The sequence below is a fragment of the Ischnura elegans genome, chromosome 9 (genome assembly GCF_921293095.1).
Source record: "Ischnura elegans chromosome 9, ioIscEleg1.1, whole genome shotgun sequence".
In the NCBI taxonomy this organism is placed as follows: Eukaryota; Metazoa; Arthropoda; class Insecta; order Odonata; family Coenagrionidae; genus Ischnura; species Ischnura elegans.
This window is the reverse complement of record NC_060254.1, coordinates 39,978,402-40,006,227: the sequence shown is the minus strand read 5'-3', so window position 1 is coordinate 40,006,227 and position 27,826 is coordinate 39,978,402. Positions and strand designations below refer to the sequence as shown.

Below are 27,826 nucleotides of genomic sequence, written 5' to 3'. Positions count from 1 at the left end.
TATAATCTGCTGCTTTGGCAGATATATACCAGGGAAAAAGTGAAAAAAGATTATAGGAATGAACCTATTCCTAAATTCCCAGTACTATAAACTATAGTCCGAAATCCCCTCATAGGCAATCTTATCCGCAAACACGATCTTAAATAACTTGCGGCTTTGGACACTTCCACACATGACCGTCCCATTCTCTCTTCCTTCGTTCCCGTCATTGTGAACAAAATGAATCTACGCGGCGCTAGGGATTCATATTACCTGATATCCGAAGCGACACTACGGCTACGCCTAGAATCATGATTTCGTTTACGTGTCGCTTATTTTGGACGAAGATTTGCCTTAAATATAATGTAGCACGAAGGGGATGATATTTTTACGTAGAGTCGGCCATGTAGGCCTGAGCTAAACCCAACGTTCGATTGTTTTTTTATGTTGATCTCGCTCAAAACATCCCCGGTTCCTTCCGGTTTTGATAAGAATACATGTAGACTTTTGCGAATTACCCAGTCCTGTATTCATTCTTACCATGGTAGAAGAGATAACGGAAGAAGATGTATGAAATAAGATTGTAGGGCAGAGAAAATTTGGTTGTCCTTTTTTCGTAGCGCAATCAGGAATATCAATGGTTTTGCAACGAGTGGCATTGATCGGAGCACATGCTTGGAACTGATATGAATTTCCTCATAAATGTATATCTTTTAACGTTATTCTAATCACAAGAAGGCAGTAGACGGAGTCGAGGGGAAACGAAGTGGTGGACATGGTGGGTGAGGAGAGACAGCTTTTAGATGAGATACGGAGGAGGCGGAAGGTATGAATGGAGCGAGTACTTCGCGGGGAGGGAATGGGTGCATCAAGGGGGAGCTCCGCTCACTGAGCGGAAGGTGAGCGAACCACCGCTCTCCCCCTGGATGCGACCGCTCACCACCCGATCACTAGTGAGCGGCCGCCATATTTGTGAGCGTACTCCCGGGTATGATCAGCTCGCTCACCGACCAGTGAGCTGCGGCGCGAGTTCAAAATGGTGCCGAAGAACTGTCGAGTCGAGCAGCCGTATTAATTATACATTGTAACGTATCGAACGCTGGATGACTTATACGTAATGTCGGCATATTAAATGCGATTGGCAGAAGGCCTTTTGTTACGTATTTATTTACTAAATTAGGTAGCCAAAATATTATTCTGCGGTGGAATTTTGTCGTAAGCCAGGTAAAGTTCAGATGTATCCTTCGCTGAAAAATGGATTTTCGAGTTGAAATGTGTTTTTAATTCTTTAGTAATATTTCATAGGCTTCAGATAAATTGAAATATATCTATATACGTAAATCGCGGGGTATTACTTGTCCGCTTAGTCAAAAAATAAGGCGTGAGTAATTTTTTTCCCGGGTTAACTAAGTAATTGCCTTCAGGCCGTTTTACACGGGGGACGTCATTGCGCAATAGCTGAAGTATGTATGAAGTTAAAATCAAAATTGCATCGTGTAAAGCGGTGAATTTCTATAACACACGCGAGAATTATCGTACATAAGGTACCTTTATAAATATTGGTCTTCTGGTAGAGAAACATATTACAGTGATATCAGGGTTAAGAGTAAAACCTTTCATGTGACCTTTGACAAAGTGAGTGGCATACATAAAGTAGACAGAACTAGAAATGTTGAAGGTTAGAGGCTAAATCTATTATGTCAATAAAAAGTTGGCATCAAGCAAGTTGTTCAGCGATTTTAAAAACCCTTAAAACTACTCGCTGGCGAACGACAAGAAGATATAACAAAAATTCGTTTGTCATCAGCAGGAACATGAACATTAACCCGAGCACATTCAAAGTCCATTCCTCAATTAGAAGCTCATGTGGCACATAGCTCACTTCAAAAGTAATGTCAGATTTGGTTAGTACGATAACACCAGCATTTTTTTTTAATTTGACCGGTTTACCAGCACTTCCTCAAAACATCCGACACACTACGTCCCGTAATGCTGAGATATAACTTCATCATTAGTCACCCGATGTTCACAAACAGTTTATTGTGATAATAATAACGTCTACTGCTGTCCTTGATCAATTATTAAATCTCATTCAAGAAACTATAAGACGAAGCGGATTTCACGGAATTATCAAATGTGAAACTATTGCTTTCTAAACATGGGAAAGACGTCCATTTTAGTGCGAAGACCTCTTTTTTCAAGACTTCAATGTCAGGCGCCAGATTCTCAACGAAATATTTGGACGATTGACACAAAAGGCATTTCCAATAAATATCACGCGACTCGTCAAGAACTGTTGGCGATAAATCCTTGAGGCCCGTACATTAAGAGTGATATATATTCGGGACAGAGTCACAAGGTATGAACTTATCACAGGAATTAAAGGATATTTCGCAGCCGCTACACGAAAGTATGCACAAGCGCTGGGCGCCATATTGAATGTTTTGCATTTCAAGTTCCCCACCAAAGCGCTCACTGACCATTCACCATTCAGGGGGGAATGTGATCGCTCAGTGAGCGCTGACGTCACAGTCCGCTCACTGATCAGGGAGCGATCACTCCCCCCGGATGCACCCAATGTTGAAAAGTGTTGGAGGGTAGAATGTTAGGTAAACGAAGTAGTGGGAGGAAGACTATAGGATTTTTATATAGAATTACATACGATAGGCCTTATTATGAATTTACAAGGGAAGTTCATTGAAGAGGGTACTGAGGACGGCGGGAATGCTTCGTGATCGCTCCATGTAAACCTACCGTAATCGGTAGAATACTTTAATAATAATAATAATAAACGTTACTCTGTTTAGCAAAACTGTATGGAGTACAGCTTAGTTTTGTAGGCTTTTAGAATATAAAATAAAGAAGGGGCAGATAAAATGAGGTAAAGGGAACGAGAAAGAGAAGATAATTTGAGCTAGTGCCGAGGGAAGACATGCAAGGGAAACGAACATTGGATGCGTTCGGCCCGAATCGGTATCGTGGAATTGCGACGCAGTTCTCCAGAGGAGGCGGTCCATGAAGAGAGAGAGAGAAATAAGGTTCATTGGCAGTAGGAGGAGGAAATCGTCTTTCGGAGACACAGTGTTCGGGAAGGGAAAGAAAGCAGGAGTAAGGGTACGTGTGGTTGACGGAGTATGTGTGTCGCCTGGAGGACTTAGAGGAGTCCGTCGGAAGAGAAGGTGGTTTAAGGCAAATTGTCCCCAAGGGGGGCTTCCCAGTCCTACGAGGGGATGTGAGTTAGAAAAAAAGTCAGTAAGGGTATTCTAGGGATGAGACACAAGAGAGAGGAGTGCTTTAGGGATTGGGAGGGTGGAATGGGGGGGTCACTGGATAGAAGGGTACATATTCGAGAGAATCCAGACGAGTGAGACGCGAACTATCTGCCGAATCCGGAAGTAGAGCTCTGAGGATACCATGTAGTTGCCTTAGGATACCGCGTAGACAAATTATTGGCATTTTTGGGTATTTCTGATTTCTCTTGTTATTTTGTAACTACTAAACTATCATAACGCCGTTAGTAACATATTTTACGCATTCATATTTATGTATTATATAAGCGGATTTAGGGGATTTAAGTGCCCCCCCCCCCCCAGACGCTTAAAATATAGGCAAGATTTTTAATACGTTCGTTTTATTCTGCGTATTACGGAGTCTGAATCTCCTCCGGAGCCATTTAATATTAATTACTTTCATATCAAAATAAATACGATATGTTCTACAGTATTTGTTATATTTTGTTTTTAATCTCAAATGTGATTAGATTTGTGGCATCCTTGTGCCCCCCTCCCCAAGAAAACATTCCTGGATCCGCCCCTGTGTTTAATGCCTTTTTGTAGTCTCGAATTTCGAGACACTAGTCGAGAGAGACGCCAACTAGCGGTCCAATTCGGAAGTGGAGCTGCGAGGGTACCAAGCATTTACCTTAACAAAAAAATCATAAAATAATCTGCATAAAACATTCTGCCGATGATCAATCTCTTGTCTTTAGTATATCTCAAGTCGATTTCATGGACATTGCTGTTGCTTTACCTAGTATGAATGGTCGATATGATTTCTGAAGGTTTACTGACTTTTAACAGTGTACTTAATTCATTTTTAACGAGATACTGATTCTGGCTGTCGTATCCATTGTCGCCTTTCATTATTCATCGCCTGTCGTTAGTGTATTGGTTTCCCGTTCCTTGTTCTCCTATTGCCATTGTTCCACGGTTCACCGATGGTCTATAGGCAGATAGTCTGTTTCTTGTCCAATGAAGATGATACAGTATATTTCGTTGGTGCAGAGATTGTTGACAATATACCCAATGACGATAGATTGTGGAAAAAAAATGACGATTACGAGCCGATTTTCGGCGGCTAACTCTGTGTCCATGGTCTGGCTGTGGACAGCCCACTGATTACGGTTTATCTTGCGATATTTTAACGTCTAACGATTGCCGATTGTATAACGACTGACCGGAATCTGTGTCCGTCGGCAATTCATAGCTGTCATTGAATATCGACAGACGTAGATCATACGTTGATCTTCGAAATCTGAGGCTGTTATTCAATATTCAGTATTTAAATTGAAGCCCGTCGATTGTGTTCAACGAAGTAATGCCAACAACGCAAGTTGGACAACTTATATAATTGGGATAACTGATAACTTGAAGTGCATTTCAAAGCTGGACAAGGACTTGTTGACTAGTTTTTCCAACTGTAAGTTATTCATTAACTTTCGTTTGCATGTTTGGGCTTCAAGTACGAAGACATTATCTTTTACTGATCCTTTAGTAGTTGAACATCAGAATGTTTACCGTTTCAGTGAGCAGTACTATGCTGACTTTAAGTTTAACCATAGTGGTCGACTCCAGTTGAATGTAGTTATTTCGGTTGCACTTTCGAGGCTGCTATATAGTTAAATGCTAATTGCGTAGATGCTCTTGGGGTAAATGGGTGGAGATTAAGGATGTGAGAATGCAGTCGGGGTAGCAGGGTCCAGTGTCCAGCTAGCAGGGGTCCAGGAGGAGGGGTGCGAAACACTCTCAAGGGTAAGGATGCGTTTTATCGCGCAGGGTACGAACTCCCACGGGTAGATGTCACCCCATCACGACCCTCTCCCCCCTCTCCCCCCTCTCCCTCTTATTTCCAGAGTGCCCTTACTCTTTAGCATATTGAGCGAAATCTGTGGAATATCTGAGGTAGTCGTCTCAACCGTTTGCGGCCTTGCGTGGTGGAAACGTATTTAACTCTGAATTTTAGTCGGCTTGGCGAAAGCTTGAAACTGGAAAAAGAGGAGTAAAGAACTTCGAACTATTTCAGGAATAAATGTAGTTACCTTAATCAAATTAAAATGAACCAAGAAACATTGATGCGAAGTAATGTAAACAGTCGTGTAAAAATGGAATTGAGATTCGAGAAGCAATGGGATTTCTTCGAGGGGCTATTCGGCCTGTATGTTCTTGTCGGAATCCGACATCGTTCACTGACGTTTCAGTGCACCTAACAAAGTTTTCTTTCTTTTACTTTTCATAGCTACAAGCGTAGTTTGGGTTAAAAAATAATGGTCGGATTGATAGGGTGATCGACTTTGGCCTAGCATTTGTTGAAGTCCTTTAATGCTGGAGTTTAAAAAAATTTTTTGTATATTTTCATTGCTTATAAAATGAAAAAGATGCTCAATTAATGAAACGGAAAGCAGTGCATTCAAATAAAAAACGTATTGCTGTACGTTTTTGTTGCTCATAAATTTAAAAAATATTAAATTCGTGGGATTTTTTTATAAATATTTTAGGACGTGAAAAAGTAAAGGCCATCAAGATTAAAATAACTTGATCCCTAATTCTAATGAGAAGGTAACACACCCACCGAAGTAAACTTGGAAATCGGAGAAAACCCCTGGTGGATTACCAACACTGAGGAGAATTGATAGCCTCCCGTAAAAAGGTTATTGCACTATGTGAGCCAACAGCACTGAAGAGAACTGATGCGACCTGTCCTCCGGCAAAGCCATCTTGCTCCTCAGTGTCATGAACCTTAATATTTTTACAGCCTCATTCGGACACGTCGATCGTATGAGGTAAACGTCGCTTATGGTCGTGAGAAGGATTGCCTGTTGGTCACAATCTGCCTCCAGGAATTTCTTCAGAGAATCAGTCACTGCATCATTGTTTCTTCACCCTCTCGCCTGGGTCTGCCTTCCTTGTCTAAAAAAGATAGAAAATGAGACAAGGGTCCTGTATCACCACGCTGCTCACACCCAAATATATCCCTAGCCTCCTAATACCCTACTCTCTGCTGCCTGGGCTAAATCTAGGATATATGAGGAATTGGAATAATTTAATCCGAGCCAAATAAACTACTGACTGATTAGCAAATGATCTCTATAAAGTCCTTCACGTTGCTTTTACGTGAATTGAAAATATGGTTGCTATCCATAGACAATATTGAATAGTACTTGTAAATGCTATCTTTGCACATTATTTTAACATTGTATGCTATTAGTCTGATTTCTGTACAGTGTATGAAATATTTCTATATATCATGGTAATTAATGTATTTGTTTTCATTTATTTTTATGTTTCAATCTTTCATAATATTCTCAAAGGAACAGACGCTAAAGAAAAGCGTACTTTGACTCATTACTTACGGTATATTCTTTTGTTTTTGGCCGCACCAGCCAGCTGTATGTTTAATTTAAGAGATGGCAACCCCAACACTGGTTCTTACCACAGAGGTGCCTATATTCCACCTTTGTAAAAACTCATGCTTGAGTAAGCTATTATAATTTCATGTGCCATAATGTGGAATAAATATATATATTTATTATTATATATTTTTTCTTAAGTTAGAATGCGGATCTGAAGGGTTGATTTGATGTACTTCAAGTGAAAATATCTCCTTAATAATAAATCAGTTAAAAATAAATAAATAAATATTTTTAAAAATTTTATGCATAATATTTATTATTCAAAGTTTTAAATTGAAAAAAACCCTTTTCGCTATATTTGCTGAGCTGAAATGATTATCCTTCTTTTCGGTTATACTTTGACTTGTGATTGGGTAAATCTTCTTACATATTCTGTTGAAATTTAGAATTTTTGTTTATTTATTTTTAACGCAACGATTATCTACCTCTATAAACTACTCAACCAAGTATGGAAGTTTAACTTAACTTGTTTTTTTTTAGTTTTTTTATTTGATTGAATGAATGGTGGTGTTATCAAGGAATGAATGAAAGGAAACAACGATTTTTATTCATATTTTGGAATATTTGTCGTAATCATCGTAGTTATTTTATCATTGTTTACAAGTTTTACCCCAGTTTGGTTATGTCGTTTTCCTCAGACATTAATGTGCAAATAAAAAGTCAAAGTGATAGTCTAGCAGACATAAAATGGATGTAGACAATTTTCCAGGATTAATCTGGTGGAATTCTTGCACACTAGCAAATTAGCAAGCCCCCGGCAGTTTTCCATCAAAACTCTAATTATCCTTTATACGACCAGATTCTATAATTTTTGTGTTATCTTCTGATGAAGGTAACTTGAAGAAAATTCAAAATGCTTTGAAATCGGTCGTGAAACGAAAATTCAATTGTTTTCGGAAAATCATTATTATATATTAATGTTTATTACACCTTATCAAAGTATACAAGGTTGATATATAATAAATGGAAACAATACGGAGGAATATAGACACCCCAAGGGTAAACCAGAAATGGGTTACCATCATATGTTAGCTTAAAACAGAAGCTGGTGCGGATTTATGAACATTTTTTTACATCTATTAGCATAAAAACAATTTAGGCATTTAAATATATATTGCTAGCTGTATAGGAGTGGAATATATAAAAAATGGAATAATTATAAATGACAAAAATTTTAATACAAAATAAATCACGGATTCGAAGAAAAAATGAGAATAAATTTTAAAAATAATAACTTTAAACTACGCAAATACAAAATAAATAACAAATTAAAAATCATCAAGATTACATAACAACTTTTAAAAGATTTTCATCGTTTTCACTCCCCAGGAATAGGAGCCATTGTTTTAGTTTAGCCAGAAACAAATCCGTGTAGTTGTTGACTCAATGGCTCAACCGGGAGGGAAGAGGACAATTTTGGTGCATGGAAAGTATTTCCAGTAGCTGTTAATTTAATGGTACGAAATGCAGGTATATGTGGTCAAATCTCTGAGAAGTCTTATGTTGAAACGGGTCATTCTTGGAAATGGGAAAAATTCGTTCCGCTGCTGAACTGCTTAAGGGTATTCAGGGTTGTGGGGAAAGGAGGCAGAGCTGTTGAAGGTGAATGGTGTGTGGTTAGAATGTGTTGGCGCTGAAAGAGGCTCTGGGATTGTGATTCCCATGGGGGTTGGCGATTTGTGGCTGGGGGGAGCGGAGAAGGAGGAGTGGGGGTTGTGAAGGAAGGGGGGAGGGTTTGAAGAGACCGGAAGTGGAGATGAATTGGTCGACTTCCGGGGGAAGGGGGGAGGGATGGAGAGGTTGAACTAGTCATGACGATAGTAGTGTCATTACCTTGGCAGGTTATTTTTTACGTCCTCCACGAATGAGGTCATTTCAACGCACTGAAAAGGACGTATTACTCGTATTTACCCTTGATATGCACGCTTTCCGTTATGCTTGCTTAAAATAATAATTAATATATCTATTTCCTGCCTAAAAATTACACCTTGATACTTAGATTATCAGTTAAATTTGGCAACCCATAAAATTAAATCTTTTCTAGGGGTTGCCATTTCATGAAAATAAGGCAATTCTCAGCAATATATTTTACAAAATTGCTTTAAGCAAAACATCTTATTTCCGATTCATCATACTAACATGCGTCTTTATATAATGAATACAATGAATCTAAAAAATAAAAACTAGTGTTTATATCACTTTTCGTGTCATTTAAATATTTCGCACCAGGTAAATTGGTTACTTTTTTTTAGGAACCCTCAAATTCGATCTGAGGTTTCCTCGGCGTTTCTACATATTAGTGACGGCTTTCTGGCGTTCCTCCGCGTAGTCTTGCCTAAAGGTGGTGCTTGTATCACTTTTCGAGCTAGCTAAATATTTCGCTCCAGGATAATTACTTACAAAATTTCTTTTAGGAACCTTCAAATTGGATATGAGGTTTCCGCGGCGCTTCTCCACATTTGTGCGTTGTGTTCTCTAAAAGCGGCGACAGTTTCCCAAGCCATCCTGCTGGCGTCTTCAGGTCAGTGTCTACGACACGGAAGCTCCAATATAAGACGGCAGATTTCAACTCATCGACATTTTGGACCTGAAGACCCCTGCAGGATAGCTGGAGAAACTGTCGTCGCTTTAATACAGGGCTACGCGGAGGAATGCCCGAAAGCCGCTACCAATGTTAGGAACCTTCAGTTTTATCGCAAGTAACTAAGCACCTACGTTTTACTCACATATCATGATGTTATAATTTGGAGTTGTTAACTCAAACCAGAATTCTCTTGTGATTTAATGTATCGAGCGGAAAGATAAGTTCCGTCGTGAAAACTCAGATTTTCCTTCGTACTTTGAAAATGAAAAATGCGAGGTTCCCTCTTTTCTTCATGAGTTGGTGAAGTAATTAAAGTTCTGAAATTGTTTACTCGTTCTGGGAAAACCGCTCATTGAGGGAAGGAATCGATCCCAAGAGTCTAGGCAGCAATTAATCACTCGAGGAAGTTGCTAGGAGCTCATTTCGACTGATACATACGTTTGAGAATAAACGAGAGTGCGCGACGTTATCGACTTATCTGCGCAAGGTTTGAGGCCGTATACCGAATAGGTAACGGATTGAAAATGCGGATCTCTCTATTTTCGAATTCTGTCATTATTCTATCAGGTTTTAAAAGCATAAAGTAACAAAATTGGTTGATGAGCACATTGTCGATTTGTTATTGTTAGTTTTATCGTTGGCAACTATTAACCTACGTTTTTCTTGCAGGTTTTTTCTGCACCCGCCCTTCTACATGTGACCATCCTTACCGCAACAACTTCCATGGAAGTTGAGATCAGCTAGCACTGGGTTGTATTTAGCACTTTCTTGATTATTTTTGAGGCTGACAAAATATACTTTTCCTTGATGATTTAAAAATTTTCATAGGAAAATAGCGTATCTCTATGGATTTGAAGAAGAACTTATGATGCGGAAAATAGAGACATGTGGAAGAACTGAACAGCAAAGATAGGCCACGGATGAGATACATGGAACACGTGATGAAAGGTGTAAAATGTAAAAATAATGTAGATGTTAGAAGATTTAACAATTGGAGAATCGAGTGTAAAGCTGCAGCAAACCAACATAAAAATCTAGATTTTCGTAGAAATCGAGATTCCTTCCCAAAAAAATATTAATTTCGGATAAAACAGATTAAAATCCCTCATCCAACGCTTGTATGTATATGTTTATTTCAAATACATTTGAAAATGATGGATGGATGGTTGTCAGAGGTGATAAAATTTCGTCGGGAAAAATTATCGCCAAGTATCCGAAGAAAGATTCTGTGTACCAATTCTGCCCGCTTACCCCTTCTTGTTTCCGTGGTCTAACAGGGTGGGTTAAGGGTAGAGGATTTTTTAAAGACGGCGGCGACAGTGCACTAGTGTCTCCCCTCTTCTCTGCTACGGGATAAAAGATTAAGCATATCGAATCACAGACTGTGGGCTGGTGATCGTTCAAGTGGTGCTGAGTCGTGGAGGGGGAAAAGAGAGAGGAAAAGTCCTCGGCGACTAATGACTGTATCGTCAGGAGACGGGAAAATAAAAAGGGAAAGACGAAGAAGAGGCAAGAGTCCGTGTAACTGGGGATGAATTTTACCGCTTCAAGGGAGTCGGGGGTGGGAAGAGGACTTCTGTGAAGGAGTTTGGGGTGGGGGAGACCTCTAGGGTAAATGAGAAAGTGGAAGGGGGGTTAGCCGAGGAGCAGGGAAGGGAGTCGTGTCGGGTAGGGGGGGGGGGATTCAAACAGATCCGAAAATGAGATTGAGTTATCGGCTCCGGACGAAAAGAATGGACGTAGCAAACGAGAGAGTTCCTGGAGCCCGGTGGATTGGGAGGTTGGTTGTTTGGTAGAGGTTGGAGGAATGCTGTGGACTGGTTGACGTAAAGAAACCAAAGGAATCTGTGATTGGACCGCTCTACATTATTCCTCGGCCTTCCCGCACTACATATTTATTTAAAAAACTGGGAAATGCTCCATGCAAACCTACCTAAACCGGTTGAATACTTTTTTTTTTAAATTGGCATTCCTTGAGGACTGACTGATGCAAGCCAATACTTCCTTGGCGAAAATTATGGAAGACTCATTTCACGTCTCAGTCCCATCAATTTGTTTCAAATAGTTGTCGTCCCATTAAAGCATTTCGGCTGCGTCGTTTTCTCGAGAAATATTACGTATGTGTAGATTAGAATGCTTGTAAATTTACCCACTATGGAGATTTATTTATCAATAAAATATGTTTTGATAATGAGAATCTATTTTCTTGGAAAGTATAAAAGCGTCCACTAATCGACCACAATTATAAAAATATTGAGGGCAAACTTATAGAATTTCAAATACACCAAAGGATGAAGTTCGCCATGAAAAAATATTTGACTTAGCCGGGATACGAACCCGGATCTCCCGATTGCCGGTCAGGGGTGCTACCAGTTACACCACCAAGCCATCTTCTCAGAGAGAACTTCGGGATGGGTTTTACCGAACAAGATGTTGACGTCACAAGTCCACACTGTGGCACATGTGGCGAGGGTCGTGCTTACTAAGCCACTGTCGGGGAGAAAAACCCTTATTTTCCGCTGGTCTGCGGCGACGATTTTCAAAGCACTGAAGGAACAAGTGACTTTGTACGCAGTCACGCGCACGGGTGCAAAGTTAAATACACCAAAGGATGAAGTTCGCCACGAAAAACCTTACAAATTCATGCATAATTACGTCTATTTGTCAGAAATTTATAATTTATTACACGCTTACGCTAACCTGATTGATGCGACTTGAAAATATCTGCTTCAGGCCTATGAATTTCTGTTTTTTGTTTTTGTTGCTGAGTTAAATACACCAAAGATCCGGGTTCGAATCCCGGATAAGTCAAATATTTTTTCGTGGCGAACTTCATCCTTTGGTGTATTTAACTTTGCACCCGTGCGCGTGACTGCGTACAAAGTCACTTGTTCCTTCAGTCCTTATAGAATTTCGTTAAACTAGTGATTTCTTTCAAATAAAATAATAAATATATCGGAGAAAATGGGTTGAAATCATTCGTTCTATGTTTGGATTCATTCACGAGGCGAAGAAAAATTGTGCCTCTAAATTTTAAGCCTGAATAGCTAATGCAAGTAGGAGCCAAAATTATTGATGATGTTCAGTTCGAAAACGAAACTTTTTTAAGCTACAAAAACTTCGCACCTAGCACTTCGTTTGGTCGCGAGTTTTCCCTGTTGCCGGAGGCTCTTGACAATTCACAGACTCGAATACTTTGCCTTCCGGAGATCGCGATACATCCTGGACAGCTCGCTAGCTCATTGATAGCGCATCTCACGAGTTTTCCAGGGCATCCGACAATAGGGAAAACTCGTTGCCAATCGGAGCTATAGAGCGCAAAGCTTATGTTATTCAAAAATGGTGTGTTTTCGACCCAAAAATCATTTTGATTTTTGTTTTTATTGACTATCAGCTATCCAGGGTCAAAATTTCGTGACACAATTTTTATTTCATATTTATTTTAGATTCATTTAAAAAGTTTTTAGGCAGTGTCCCTTTGCTACGCAATATGCGATGTGTCCTTGTGGTTTTCAGTGCTTATAAATTTATCTAAACAGCTCGCCACGGAGACTTGGTTGAAATATGGTGTAGGACGTGAAGTGTGGTTAGAAAACCTCCCAAGACATTGGATGTTAGCATAGTATTCTCTTGTGGCATTGCATTTAAAGTTATAAAAAGTGCGTATTGGAATCTACCTACATTAAGGATGGTATTTTGTTTACATGACCGTAACAATGTCATTGCCATAAAATATTTTCGGAGTTAAAATAATCTATTGGTCTAAAATATGTAAAATATTTCAACATTTATTAATCGCCGTTGTTATGAAAAAAATTATGCAAGGTAGAAAAGGTGATTTCCTTCAAAATGTATAATAAATATCTCGGATAAAAAAGTTGAAATCCTTTCTTCTACTATAAATTCTATGCATGGAGGTATGTTTTCATTTATTTTTAAAGTGCCATTTAGTTAAGACATTAAGTTATTTAATTTCATTTAAAAAGTGATTAGGCAGTGTCCCTTGGCTACGCAATATAACTTGTTCACTTGTGGTTTTGAGTGCTTATAAATTTACCTAAACTACTCGCCACGGAGATTTGCTTGACAAATGGTATAAGGGGTGAAGTGAGGTTGGAAAACGTCCCCAGGCATTTGTTCTCACCAAGCTATTCCCCAGGCTCTCCACCATCGCCGACCTCACCCCCTCAACGCACCCCCCAACAAAGCGATTCCCTTCTCTCAAACCACCCTGACTCCCTAACCCTAAAAACCCCCACTCCTATAACACTCCCTTTCATCCTTGCCTCATCACCCCCTACTTTTCCCTAAGACCCCTAACAATCCAACCCAATCCTTCTCCCCCCGTCCCCCCCTCTCCGCGCTGATTGGATTACATTTAGCGCGTAATCCTCATTTGTCCCCGGAACAGAGAACTTCCTTCTTTTCCTCTCACATCCCCCAACTCTTACTTTCCCCTTTCTCTCCATCTGAAGCCATTCCTCATTGATGTTTATCTCTGATTCCATCACCGCCTCCAGAAATACTCGTAACAATTTGGTTTCTTTCCATCTCTCATGGCACCAAGCCATCCCTTTCATTGAAATAACTGGAAAAAGTTCATTTTTTTATTTACAGCTGAATTTATTTTTTATTATTATAGGATAATACATTGTTACCACCTTTAAAGCTGTTTATTTATCAAAATTATTTACTCATTTTCATTCCACCCCTCGCCGTGTGCCTGCGTGCCGAACTCTGATGATTGATCGTGCATTCCCTCCCCACCCTCTTGCTCTGCGTTATCCTTGCCACCCACCTTTCAGGGAAGGTCAAAAGATGTGATATAACGTTGGCAACAATGGCCGAATGTCAATTATTGGCAAAACAATTGAGCCCTAACAGCCCAATTTAAAAACGCTGCATGGAAATTGATTAAAAAACTACCTGAAGTTCACCTTGGTTGGTGGTGTAACTGGTACCGTACATGACCGGCGAACCGGGTTCGTATCCCGGCTAAGCCAAATATTTTGTTCAATGCGAAAATATCCTTGGTCAATATAGCTCTAATTTACTTTTGTACTTATTATTTTATACTTTGCCATGATGATATATGCTCAAAATAATCTACTTTTGAATGGAAAATTACCACCAATCTCCTTTGAATAATATTTAACATTTATTTCACGTATGCATTATTTTGTCAAACTAAGTTTTTGAGGCGGAATCAAGCATTAACGTGATTGCTTGACTGAAGCCTATACCCTAGTTACATTCCAAACTGCAGTTGCTTCATATATAGCCTTTCGTCCCTGTAGTAGTATTGTGTCTTCTGGACTCCCAACTGCTACATCTCCGACATTCAGATCCGTATCTGCCGTCTTCATCTTCTTCTATGGTCCTCTCTTTTTTTTCTTATTTCCCGAATCCCCCTGTCCCAAGGGGAGGCCGGAGCAAATCTCCAGTACTGAGTACCCTGGTGACCCCCGGTCAACACTCTCCCTTTCGCTACGCCCCCTTCCCTCTGGACAGTAAAACTTCGTTGTCGCCCGAAGATCCTCGGTTCGCCCAATCCCAATTCTTCCCCTTTTCTGAGTTCTATTTACTGTAACGGTCGCTGCCGCATAATCATGCATCGCGTTTACCTAAGTTTCTCCTTCAGTACATTTTCGGTTTTAGTCGTTTCCGAGGTAACTATTTGACATTCAGGTATATTATTGTCCTTAAATTAAAGGCAATTACATTTTAAACCATTTATTCATTATAACTTTTATGCCAGGACAGCACCTTTGCCTATATTTTCCCTCAAAACATGACTAAATCGAAAAAAATATTTTTGCACTGAATGAGAAAAAATAACAGCTGACATGATCTGAGCCCGATGATACGCGACGACTGTTATTCCAGTATTATCTTCTTACAATTTTTTTATTTTAAATTCATTTTCGAAGAGAACGGAATTACGCTCTCCGTACGTTCGAATTATTTATTCCGTGGCGATAACATTATGCCACTAAGCACTTGCGCCCTTGCGGCTAATTAATTAGTTCTATTTCGACTCCCTCTATCCGCCATGCCGTCCGTAAGTGAAGTTGTTGGCAATGTTATCGTTCACATAAATGTGAAAACGCAGGTCGTGAAACGAAATCAGTACATGAAGGGGAATGATAAGTCACCTTGATACTCTTAAAGTATACCAGTGTTATTAATTAACGATATATCAATATTCGTATTAATGGAATAAATAATTTATATTTTTTGTTAATTTCCATTTTTTTACATTTATCTTTGTTAATGACTCTTTAAGATATTTTAGAGTACTTTTTTTCTATTTCTTGATTGAAACTTTTTCCTAATGGCATTTTTGTGTTTACAGGCCATCAAACGACTGTGTGAAGTCCTGGAAATGTGGTCAATATAGGTCATTTTGCTTGCTTGACTTCTAATTCGCGTGTGGTGCAGATAGTCACAAATTGAAGGGTGAGTACTAAATGATTTTAAGATATCGTATTCTGTGGGTGTTAAACGAAGATAAACTTACTTTCTTATGATAAAAATGAACTTCTACAAGTTAAGGCAGTCGTGTTCGTTGCGTAAATAAGAAACGAATTTATGCGAAAAGTTTTAGAGATCCGTGAAGAGGTGCAAACACTATCATCGAAGTACTTATTGCGTTCATAGTATTGCTTTTCGTTCAATTACATACTTTCTGTGGCTCATCAGTACGCTGCGCATTTTACCTGCCTCATTAGATAAGAACATCCCTTTTTTGCATATTGCCCAGAGCTCCCTTGACCGCAAATGACCGTATTGCACAAACTACCCCCAACCCAACTTTCCTGTCCGCGAGCGTCCAAACTTCGCATATTGCTGCTATGCCAACGACAATAGGCCATCCCTTGGATCTTGGGAAGGTATATAGATAAATAAGCCTGCTACCTACAGACAGAAAACATCTTGATTTGTTGTGAAAAATTGAAAATAGTCATTTGTAAGCTGTTTGAGGTGTATAACAGACGTAACTGACCAATCCAAAAACCAACAGCAAGTTTTCCAGCTCCTTAATTAAGCCTTTCGCATGAGTATCCCATATACCGGCATCGTACTCTAAATAAAGTCTCATGAGGTAAAAGTTGCCCGTTTCCCAGGAGGAATCACTGTTTAATCAAAATTTTCATTGTATGATTGGTTGCGTGGACGCATTATATTCTATTTCCCTGCAGGACTAATTGACTCTCCCGACCAATAAAGGAAGTATGAATGGAGGTCATACTGTCAAATCAACGGAAACATGTGCCTATTTTTTAAAACTTTGCTCTTAAATTTTTGTATTGTCTTACAATTAAACGGCTGATTACTTCCCGCCTTTAGGTATTATGTAAGTGCAGATGAATTTATTTTAGCTCGTAATTCCTGAGAATATCAATTTTGAAATATGTGATGGGGATATCTGAACTTCCGAGGGTTGAGAGACAGGGGTCGTGATATATCGTGAGATGCGACACGATGGCAAATCTTCATCCTCGGGCGACGTGTCGAGGCATGATGTCCTGATGAAGGCATGCGTCGAGGGGCGAGTAGATGGATAGAAGGAAAAAAAGACCTCGAATTAAATATATGGAAAAGGTAAAGAAAGATGTGGAAAAGAAGACATACGTAGGTGTGAAAAGATTAGCTGATAGGAAAATTGAGTAGAGAGCTACGTCAAACCAATCTCAGGATTGTTTACCAGTGATGGTTATGATGACCCTCTTATAACTAAACCTAGCATCTTCCACCTCCGGGCCATTGACGCGCCATGCGAGGTAATATGGAGGGCTTAGAAATAAATTGGTGTGGGTCGAAAATCAAAGTTTTTCAATGATTAAACCTTTGCGTTTGTAATTGGTCACAGGATTATAAGTCTTATTTCATTGGTATCATCACTACCCAACAATAGCTTTAACAGTTCTTCACTATTGTGTCTCATCATTCAATGTTGTTTATCAAGCAATGGGTGTCTTTATGCAAGGCGATTCAGCAATCAGTGACAACTGCTTAGGTACATAATGGTGTAAGTCAGACTCACTTCGCTATGATTCGCAACATGGAAGTACCAAGCGGGGGGTGGGAAAGGGCAGTTGTCCCCCCTACCATAGATGCGAAAATAAATATAGATCAAAACGAAATTTTTGAACCAATTTTCTTTCGAACAAAAATGAAATATGTATAAGACAAGGAACTAAATTAAAAATCATTATTTATCCAAGCAAATGATAGTAATAGTGAATAATAGTACGAGTGAATAATAATGGTACTAGTAACTAATGAATTGCTCTCATAATTTTCTCAAAATTTTGGTTTTATTAACCATTTTTGTGCTAAAATGTTACTACTTGAACAACCACGGTTTGCCCCCCTTCCCTTAGTTTTGATCTTGGGTACACCCTTGATTCGTGAGGACATAGGAACTATGCTGAGGGGTCCCAGTATTTACTGCTGCCTATCGATCCCTAGGGTAATTATGTCTTATACCATTGTGTTTCTAGATAGATAGCCTATTTTGGAGTCCGTTGCAATGGATATCTCAAAATCATCAAAAATTTACTTAACCAGTATATTTCTTAATCAAGTCACCCAAAACATGAGTATATTTTTAAGCTTTGTTCTTATATTTTTGTATAGTCTCTCTGATGACCTCCCGTCTCTACCCCATTGAAGCGGCATGCGAAATATTATGTAGATGCAGAAGAAACATTATTTTAGCTCGGTATCCCTGAAGATATCAATTTTGAAATTTTGCGACGGGAATGTCTGAAACTCCTGAGGATTGAGAGACAGGCGTAGTGATATATCGCGAGATGAGACACGATGGCAAATCTTCAAACTCGAGTGACGTGCCACTTCAGGAGATGTCAGGAGAACGAAACAGATGTTTGAGGGCATGACGCAGAGTCCCGAGTCACACCCCTTCCTGGCGACGTTTCCTCCCCGAACCCCCGTGTCATTTTCCGGTCTTCTCGCCGTTCCCAGCAACGGCTCCGAGCCCTGTAAGCCCCTCCACCTTGTCGCCGAGGGTGACGAGACAGCAACGACGGTCATCACCCTTCCCCTTACCGCGCCAGGGTGGATCTCTCGGCGGGACGTTTAATGAAGTGAATGACTCCCATTGGAAAGCGAAGAATCCTCCCCTCGCACCCTATCCTTCATTTGTTTTCGACTACGCATTGTATTATACGCGACAGTTCTACCTCGTTAAATCATACATGTGCTCACTCTTTTCTGTTTGCATGTATTAACCCATCTCCGCCCACCGTAGCCACATGGTACATATATCTTACCATTCTGAGCATATGAGCCTCTTAAAGACAACCCTCATCTCTTTTTTACAATAGAATTTTTAAAAAATATTTACTTGAAGCTTTCGATATCGTGAAGTTTTTTTTCGAGGTCCCTTCAGAAGTATTCACTAATTCTTCAATGCAGTAAGTTTTTTACGCATGACTTTTGACAGCAAAAAGAATTGCCGAAACCCGGGATTGAACCAGGGACCTTTAGATCTTCAGTCTAACGCTCTCCCAACTGAGCTATTTCGGCTGATGTGGATAATGAGTAGAATTTATGAATACATTATAATATAATGCTAAATTTCTTGTACAATCGCTGTTGATATATCTTCATTGAGTTACTGGGAACAATCCTAAATATGCATATGCCTACGGAGAAGACTACGAAGTAGTTTGGTTGGATGATGAAAGCCGTCGATGTATAATTAATGAAACATTTATAATTCTTTATTGTTGAACAAAGCACTAAAATGGTTAATTGATAACCTAAAAAAGGAGGAGGTTTAGAGGTAGAGAAGACTAATAGGTTAATGGTCTGTATCAAAGCATATTTATGCTTTCTTTCATAAATTAATCGGGTATTACACCGACGGATCCAGGGACCCGGTAGGATACATATTTATCGGAGTTCTTACAAGATCATTCGCCATCGTAAAACACAAAAAATATTTGTTGCATGGCAATGAGAAATAAAATCATTTGACGAAACCCGAGATTGAACCAGGGACCTTTAGATCTTCAGTTTAACGCTCTCCCAACTGAGCTATTTCGGCTGATGTGGAAAAGGAGCAGAATATATTATAATATAATGCTAAAGGGTCTAGCAGGTTAAGATGGTGAAAGTGCCCCCCGATATTTTGAGAAATAAATAATAGATACTTAAAGTGCATCCAAAATTATGTGTTTCCCCAAAGTTTCAGGCCCCAACAATGGAAAATAACCCCAGAAAAAATTGTAAAACTCGATATTTAGTTTTTTAACCATATCTCCAGTTTTTACTTTTGTAAAATCGTTTACTTGATTTTACATTGTGTGTACTAATATGGTCTACCATCCTGATTTTTTTCACAATTTTTGCACCGAAAATTAAACTTTTACATAAGTTTGAAATTTTCAAAATTAAATTAAAAATTTTCAATCAAACCAAATATCCTCTTGGAATGCATACATGCAAATGGTGCAAACCAGTTATTCGTGTTTTGGACCTTGTTCCACCAATTTTAAAAATCTGAAAAAAATTATCATTATACTTTAAGATAGGGATAACAGCATATATTTTTTCGGCATGTCTATTGTTTTCTAAAATTTTTAATTTAATTTTGAAAATTTCAAACTTACGTAAAACTTTAGTTGAAATTTTGAAAAATTTTGAAAAAAAATCAGGATGGTAGACCATATTAATATACACAATTTAAAATAAAGAAAACGATTTTTCAAAAATAAAAAACTGGAGATATGGTTAAAAAACTAAAAATCGTGTTTCAATTTTTTCTGGGGTTATTTTCCATTGTTGAGGCCTGAGACTTTGGGGAAACACATAATTTTCAATTTACTATATATACAAGTACATTTTACTATAAAAATATATACAAGTATATATTTTTTATTTCTCGAAATATCGGAGGGCACTTTTCACCATCTTAACCTGCTAGACCCTTTCTTGTCCAATCGCTTTTGATATATCTTCATTGAGTGACTGGGAACAATCCTAAGTATGCATATGCCTACAGAAAAGAGTACGTAGTAGTTTGGTTGGATGATGAAAAGTCGTCGATGAAAAATGGATAGTCCGCTCTAAAATTCTTCAGCAGAGTTGTAGCTCTATCTTTCACCGGTACAAGTTAGTGCGTTATTGGACATTACCTGTTGAAAGACTCACTCCCGATGGTTGGAATCTGTACCTTTTCTCCTTTTCTCATTATTTACAGAAAGTGAAAACGATACCTGGGATGTAAAGCCTGAATCACACGTTCATCATTTTTCACGTGCAAGTCCAGTGATCATTTCAGCTGTGCTTTCAGGTGATTGTGATAGTGACTGATTGAGCCACCATTTTCAATATCATACGTTCATTAGAGGCGTCCTTTATGTTTACTATGTTCATAATCACTAAGCACAATGGCGTCCCCACGAAATACATTTTGTCTCGTGCGCTGATTGGCTGCAACCGTATGACATTCACGTGTTCAGTGTTGGAAAACGAGAAGGCAGAATAATTTTGGAAATAAGGACGGTGATCCCTATCACTGATGGCATTTGTGAATATGATGACGTCCGATAGTCATTATGCACAGAATTGTTGAGGACTTAACTTTGTAGAATTACACTATATGGTTGGAAGAAAATTACTCTGCTTTTCTACAAAACACACACTTTATTGCCGACTAGTTTCGGTACACTGTACCATTTTCAAGACTAGTTAGTCACTAACTAGTCTTGAAAATGGTACAGTGTACCGAAACTAATCGGCAACAAAGTGTGTGTTTTGTAGAAAAGCAAAGTAATTTTCTTCCAACCATACGATAGTCATTATGCGAGCTGCCATTTCTTTAATTGGTATTGATAAATTGAAAGCTAGTCATCAAGTTGCCTGATAACGGAACATTAATTCTGGATTAAGTATGTTAACTCAAGATAGCTTATGTCAGTATCTGGAGACCAAAGGGGCCTCATTTAGATCCTGTAATTTTTACTTAGTTCATAAGTAATACTTTTCATCTTGCTTTCCAGAAATTTCAAACATATTAGAAAGTTGCAATGCCTAACCTGTTCATAGGCGTGATAAACATGAACATGCATAAGAGTGTGTTAAACTTACCCTCATATCTGATGAACGTGTCGAATCACTTCAACGATGTGTGACATGATGGTATCGAATAACTTTGCAATGTTAATGGGAACAAGTTTGATAGCTATTCCGTCCCGCTATTGAAATCCCATCAAAAATACACGTTGTCATATATACAATCACACCCCTTTGTTAAGGCCTGGTTACACGGTACATTAACACGTACGAGTTAATGTAAGTTTGCGTGAATGATTTTGGTGGGCCATAACGGGACATGTGCGAATGCATGAACCAAATTAGAACAGGTTCTATTTTCTGTGCATGTATTCGCACAAGTTGGGTGGTTACACGGTGTATTTTGGCGTACATACATTTAGACATACGTGGTGATGTACCGTGTAAACAGGCCTTTAGAGGAGGCCCGGCACCGCCTCTGAAATGAAGAGTACTTGTATTCCATTATTGCATTCATTTCAAATAGCTAGAGATGAGGGTGTAGTGAATCAAAGCCATTATCCGCCGCGGCAGTCAATTGGTGAGCGTGAAAGTCCCATCAAGTTTTCCATCAATTACCAAGTATATGATTTAAGCGCTCCCATTTCGGATAAAGGGTTACTTCATCAATCTTCGAAGATATTTCAGCATATCGAGCTCAAAAGATACTTAATCAATAAACCTATTCGAATAAATATATGCGTACTTGGTCTTAGCCTTGCTTGGTACCCGCATGTCTTTTTTAATTTCCCGCTTCCCCGTAAACTGCACATTGTGGCCTTTACAACGGGGTTTCAACATTAACAAAGGACGGAACAAACATTCATGCCCTGGTTAGGGATCACCTACCCAGGCGGGATTCGAAACCACGACCTAGGGATTGGCAGGTGAGAACTTTACCCCACCGCCACCGAGGCTGGCAAATTGAAATCCGATTTGAATTTTCTCGTAACCGTCTTTTTAAATAGCAATTAAACTGCCTTTAATCTCCTTTGAGATCATTTCTAAAGTGCTCCCAAATTGTTTTTACAATTTCATCTCCCTCATATCCAATGAACATAGCTCATAATTTTTGGTACTGTGCGTCATGATGGTATCGAATAACATTGCAATGTTGATGGGAACACGTTGGATAACTATGCCTTCCCACTATTAAAATCCAATCGGTGTCCATCAAAATCCACGTTGTCATTTATAGAATCACACCCCTTTCTCTTGGCACCGCCTCTGAAATGAAGAGTACTTGTATTCCATTATTGCATTCATTTCAAATAGCAAGAGAGGAGGGTGGAGTGAATCAAAGCCATTTATCCGTTGTGGCAGTCAACTGGTGAGCGTTAAGCCCATCAAAGTTTTCCGTCAATGACCTCGGGGGAGGGTATATGGTTAAAGTGGACCCATTTCAGTGGCAAAGCGGGGAGCGGTAATGGGTTCAGGGTTTCGGGAAGGGGAATGAGTTGGTTCCCCACGACAGTCAGAGGTTTTTAGGGGGAGGTAGGCAGAACTGGTGGCGGGACAGGTTGAAAATGGAGGGAGGGGGGAGAAATAGGGTAAGGGTATGGGGGGAGAATAAGGGTTTTTCAGGGGTTGGCGGTGGAGCGGATGCCAGGGTCGCCTGATTTTCGCACATTTGAAGACCCCCCCTCCTCTCACCATTTTTCTCCCTTTCCACCTCCATACCCCTTCCCCATACCCATTTGGGGGGGTACGCCCCTCCTCTCCTCACTGTACCCTTCCCCGTGGTAAGCGTGAAGGCTCCCTGTACCTCCTCCTCGCACCCCTTTTCTCCCTTTCCACTCCGTACCCCTTCCCCATACCCTTAAGGGGGGTACCCTAGGGCACACCCCTCCCCTCTTCACCGTACCCTTCCCCCTAGGAAGCGTGCTACTGTCGCGCCCCGTCCCTAACCCTTGACGTCCGCTCCGTAGGATCCACGCCTCATTAACTGCGTCTCCCCCACACCCTGGCCGTACCCTGTTCGTCTCCTTCCCCCCTTTTTTTCGTTCCCCTCCGCTCAAACCTTCATTCTTCATTCAGTCCTCCCTTCCCAACGCCTATTTTTTTCCCGCCCTCCCCTGCTGCCCGTAAAAAATATTTCTCCCGCTGTCGTCCCATAAAAATCCCTGCCTCATCCCGAACCTCCCGATTGCTTCTCTCCCTTTCCCTATTCTGGTCCCTAAATCTCGTTCTCTACGCAGCACGGACAAACTTTGCACAGTACGCGCGGTAGCCATCTTTGTTTCCCGCGTTTTCCGTCAAACTCAAACAAATTTCGTTTGATATCGAAAGTAATGCTTGCGATTGAATCGTGGAAGGTTATTCGAGATTTCCACCGGGTCTGGACTCCATAACGGCCAGCATTTCGATGAATAATTTGTCCATGGTCATCAGGGCGATGACGATGGACCATTTTTTCATCGAAACGTCGGCTGTGATGGAAAACCTGACCCTGTGGAAATCCCGAACAACATTCCACGATTTAATAGGCCGGAAAATCCTGCGATCATTCTTGTTATTGAAGTCTTTCCTAGAGATTCTGTGAATTACTAGGGCCTGGGTGTTGCACCAAGTAATGTAGCTCATGATAATAGTTAATAAATGGCAATAATAGTAAATAATCAATAAGCACAGACAAACTTCCCGCGCATGCGCGCAGTAGCCAATTTCTTTCTCACTTTTTCCGCCAGAAAAGTCCTCAATTTATAAAATTTTACGTACCGGAGCGCATACTCACTCATTTAATCAACACATTATTTTCAAATATAGTCTTGCCCATCCCTGAAACTTATGATTTTTTAAATTTGTAATTAAAGTTATTATGAGGAATCATATTTTACCAAATAGTATAGAAAACGATGGCATTTTCAAAAAGAATTATTTTTGGTTTCACTAATGATTACTTTTAATAGTAAGTACCCATTTTTCCCTGATAAGCACCGTTTCGGCTGAAATTAAGCACTGCGCCAAACTCAAACAAACAGCGCTTCATAATGAAAGTAATGCTTGCGATCGACGTCTTTCCCAGCGATTCAGTGAATTAATAGATACTGGGTGTTGGACCAATTAGTGCAGCTCATTGGAGCCATATTAAAGATATTGCAATTCATAGCTATTTGGATTGGGTCTTCTCTCTTTCCGTAAAAAATATTTCTCTTGTATCGTCCAATTAATATACTTGCCTAATCCTAAAACTCCGATTCGATCACTTCCTTTCCCTTTTATGATCCCTAGATCTCGTTCTCAAAGCTAATCTACGTAAAACTAAAAGATAAATTTCGCAAAATGCGCGTAGACGTAAATCATTATTCCTCTCAATTTCTGCCAAATTCAAACTTATTGTTTTCCGTTATTGATAAATTAGAAAGATTTCCCGGCGATTCTGTGGACCAATTGGTCCGAGGCTTTGCACCAAGTAAGACAGCACAATTAGCCAATAATAAAAACATAATGACACCATTAAACGTAGCCGAAACCAAATCTCACTTAATATATATGAGAACCAAGGCATATTTACAGTTAAAAATATTAAATTCAATAAGCCATAAAAAAATTATTGATAAAGAAAAAAAATATTTCGCATATTGTAATTCCAAAAGGGTTAAAACTCCACGATAGGTAAATAAAATGAAAATTAGAAAATATAAAGACAAGGTCACAGTATTACGTATTTTTTCTGTACTGGTATGGTACCGAAAAATTGATGTGGTAATTTAAATAAATTTCTACTTCGAAAATGTACGAACGGGAAACTACAAAAATCGATATTACCTTGCATTACTACCTACTGGGTACATATTGTAGTCTTGTTGTTCCTTGCGTAGCATAAAGGACAATATAAACGGGAAAAAGATCCAGTGAAAAAAGAATTATAAGAGCACCTTTGTAAGTCCTCCCTATCATGAAATTTACCATTGTTCTTTTACAGAGTTCTTCATCAATGGGGGTCAGATCAAATGAGGTACATACATCCGATCCGAGTCTCCTCATCAGCTTAATATAAGCTTCCTATTATTTATTTTTACTTCACACGAAAAGCATGACATTATAGAGGTATATTCAACCATTTACAGCCTAATTCATCTGTATAAATGTTTTTCATCATTTCTCATTCTGCTTCATTAATATATTAATGCAAAACATGGAAGGAAAGTATGAAATAATTCGTAGGAAGTAAAGTTTTTATTTTACTTCCATGAAATAGAGTTCTAAAATATAAAGGCCTCATTCCTTAAGTGTAATGCAAAATGACTAGCATTTTCCGCTAAGATAATTTAATACCCATCACTTTGGATACAGTTCGTATCATCTTCAAGTGGCGTCACAATAAATTAAGTGTCATCGCCGGGTGACGTCACTGATGATGTCATGACTGAAGAGAAGCTTCGCTAAATTGAATTGTTTTATTCATCATTTCCAGTTTCACGTAATAATATGATTTCTTCCACCATATGTATTTATGTATTATATTATATGTATTCACTCTATATTTCATCGAAGTGGAATTCACAACAGATCCTGTCTATATTCCCGACAACTCTTGCATCCTTTTTGTCTAGTTTTTTCCATCCCTGTCCCCCATGCTGGTCCCGGTCCGATTTGAATCTTGGTAAGCCGTTTCCGCGACAACACACCGTCTCCGCTTGTTTTTTCCGCTGTCGACGCGCTGTTGCTCTCTGAATACGTAATGGTTTGAGACTCTTCTCCTATTATGCATGGAGAGTGACTTTTTTAGGCCACCAGATTTACCCAACCGTTTTTTTTTTTGCTTCTAGCATTTCCTCCCTTCAAATGTATTTTTACACCCCCGCAATTCACTCGATTGATCTCGGCCACCCCTGTTCCCCTCCCTGATTCTATGCACCCCAGCGACAAGTGATGTTAATATTCGCCAGCCTGCCTAGCACGTTCTCGTTTGCCCCAGGACGAGAAGCGTGAGGTTAAATTTGGACCAATTTTTTCCTTAGCAGTATTGACCTTCTACCTTAAACGGAATGATTTCTATGGGTGCGACCCAAGAATTGGTATTCAATGAGATTTTATCAACTGTTAAATTTGCAATTTCCCCCAAAAAACACGTCACAAATATTATATCACTACTATACCTGCAGTACTGGCGGAAAATTCCGCTTAATAACATAAATAAATTTTTCACAAATTTCTTTACTATCTTTGGTGATAATGTAAAAAATAGAGTTTGTTTTGTTTTTGCTGACGTAATTTTTTGACGCATTGTTTAGTTTTTAAGGCGTCTCCTACTTCTCGAAATATTCGTGGCGAAAAATCGACTTTGATATCATCAAACCAGTCACCTTTGACTGCTGCTTGTAAAATAAGCGCCATTTATAAAAAGGCAGTGCGACACGATATAGAGAAAAAATGCTACATATTAATTTTGGATATTCGAAGGCTTCAACCCATTTGAGTTCGGAACCTCTGGAGCATCATTTTAACCCTCCGCCTTTTTGCCACTCCACTCATCGACATGCATAAAAACATTACATATTCAATTTCAGCCAAGGCTTCCGCAGTGTGGTAACGATGAATTCTGCTTCATTCTTCCGGGTATTTACCGTGTGTACGATTGTGACTACAGCAATTTCGCCTACGCTGGCGTCATTAGGTCTCTTCAACCTTTAACGTAGGTGAACCTGTTGTTGCCAAAGCGGTGAATAGGCGGAATAATGCATAAGAATTAATGCAGAATTTTTAATTTCATTTCATTTTATAATGATTATCATCTATCGCATTTTGGCCACTGAAGTTTTGGGGCGTAAAATACCCCAAAAACCATCAAAAACCATCCCAATTAGCAAATTATTAAACAAAAATAATTTATTTTTTACGTTTTCTTAATATCATTAGGATATAATACCTGCATAAATAATAAGTTTATATTATTATCATATAAATTATTTGTTATTAATTATGTACACATAATTAAATTAAGTCTACCGCTAGTAGGGGCAGACTGTTCTCTGTTAGGCATGAATGAGGTTGAAGGAGGGGGAATCGTATAGTACAGAGAGACGGCGGGAGGATGGAGGGATAGATATGCGCCTCACCCCTCTTTTCCCGTCCGCGTCTGATTTATATTCGCCCTGCTCCATAAACGGAGCACGGGCCAATTCATTCCATCCATATATTCTACTTCTTCGTATTCCTCACTTTTACAATACTCCTCCCTCCATTCAGATTCTCTTGTCCAATCCTGCTCTCCAAACTGGTCCTTCTCAACTGAAATAGTGATGGAAATATATATATATTTTTTAGAGAAATCGATTTTGAATCGAAATTAAATGCTCGACTTTTCAACAAAAATGTAAATTTTTAATTCAAATTACAGATTAATCGAAAAAATCGGTTATTCTTTTTTTTAAATAAATTTTGTACAAAAACATATTTACCATTCATTCGAAAACCGCTCAAATTGCACATTTAAGTGATAAGAGGAAAACAATCGACTCAAAACACAAGCTTGAATTTTTAAC

General features: G+C 39.2%; 2 non-coding genes across 2 annotated transcripts; both read right to left on the bottom strand.

The window, feature by feature from the left end:
• Nucleotides 1–18,733: 18,733 nt before the first annotated feature.
• Nucleotides 18,734–18,806, bottom strand: Trnaf-gaa. The gene has a single exon. It is a non-coding gene; the product is annotated as a tRNA-Phe (tRNA).
• Nucleotides 18,807–19,256: 450 nt separating this feature from the next.
• On the bottom strand, nucleotides 19,257–19,329 carry Trnaf-gaa. The gene has a single exon. It is a non-coding gene; the product is annotated as a tRNA-Phe (tRNA).
• Nucleotides 19,330–27,826: the final 8,497 nt, after the last annotated feature.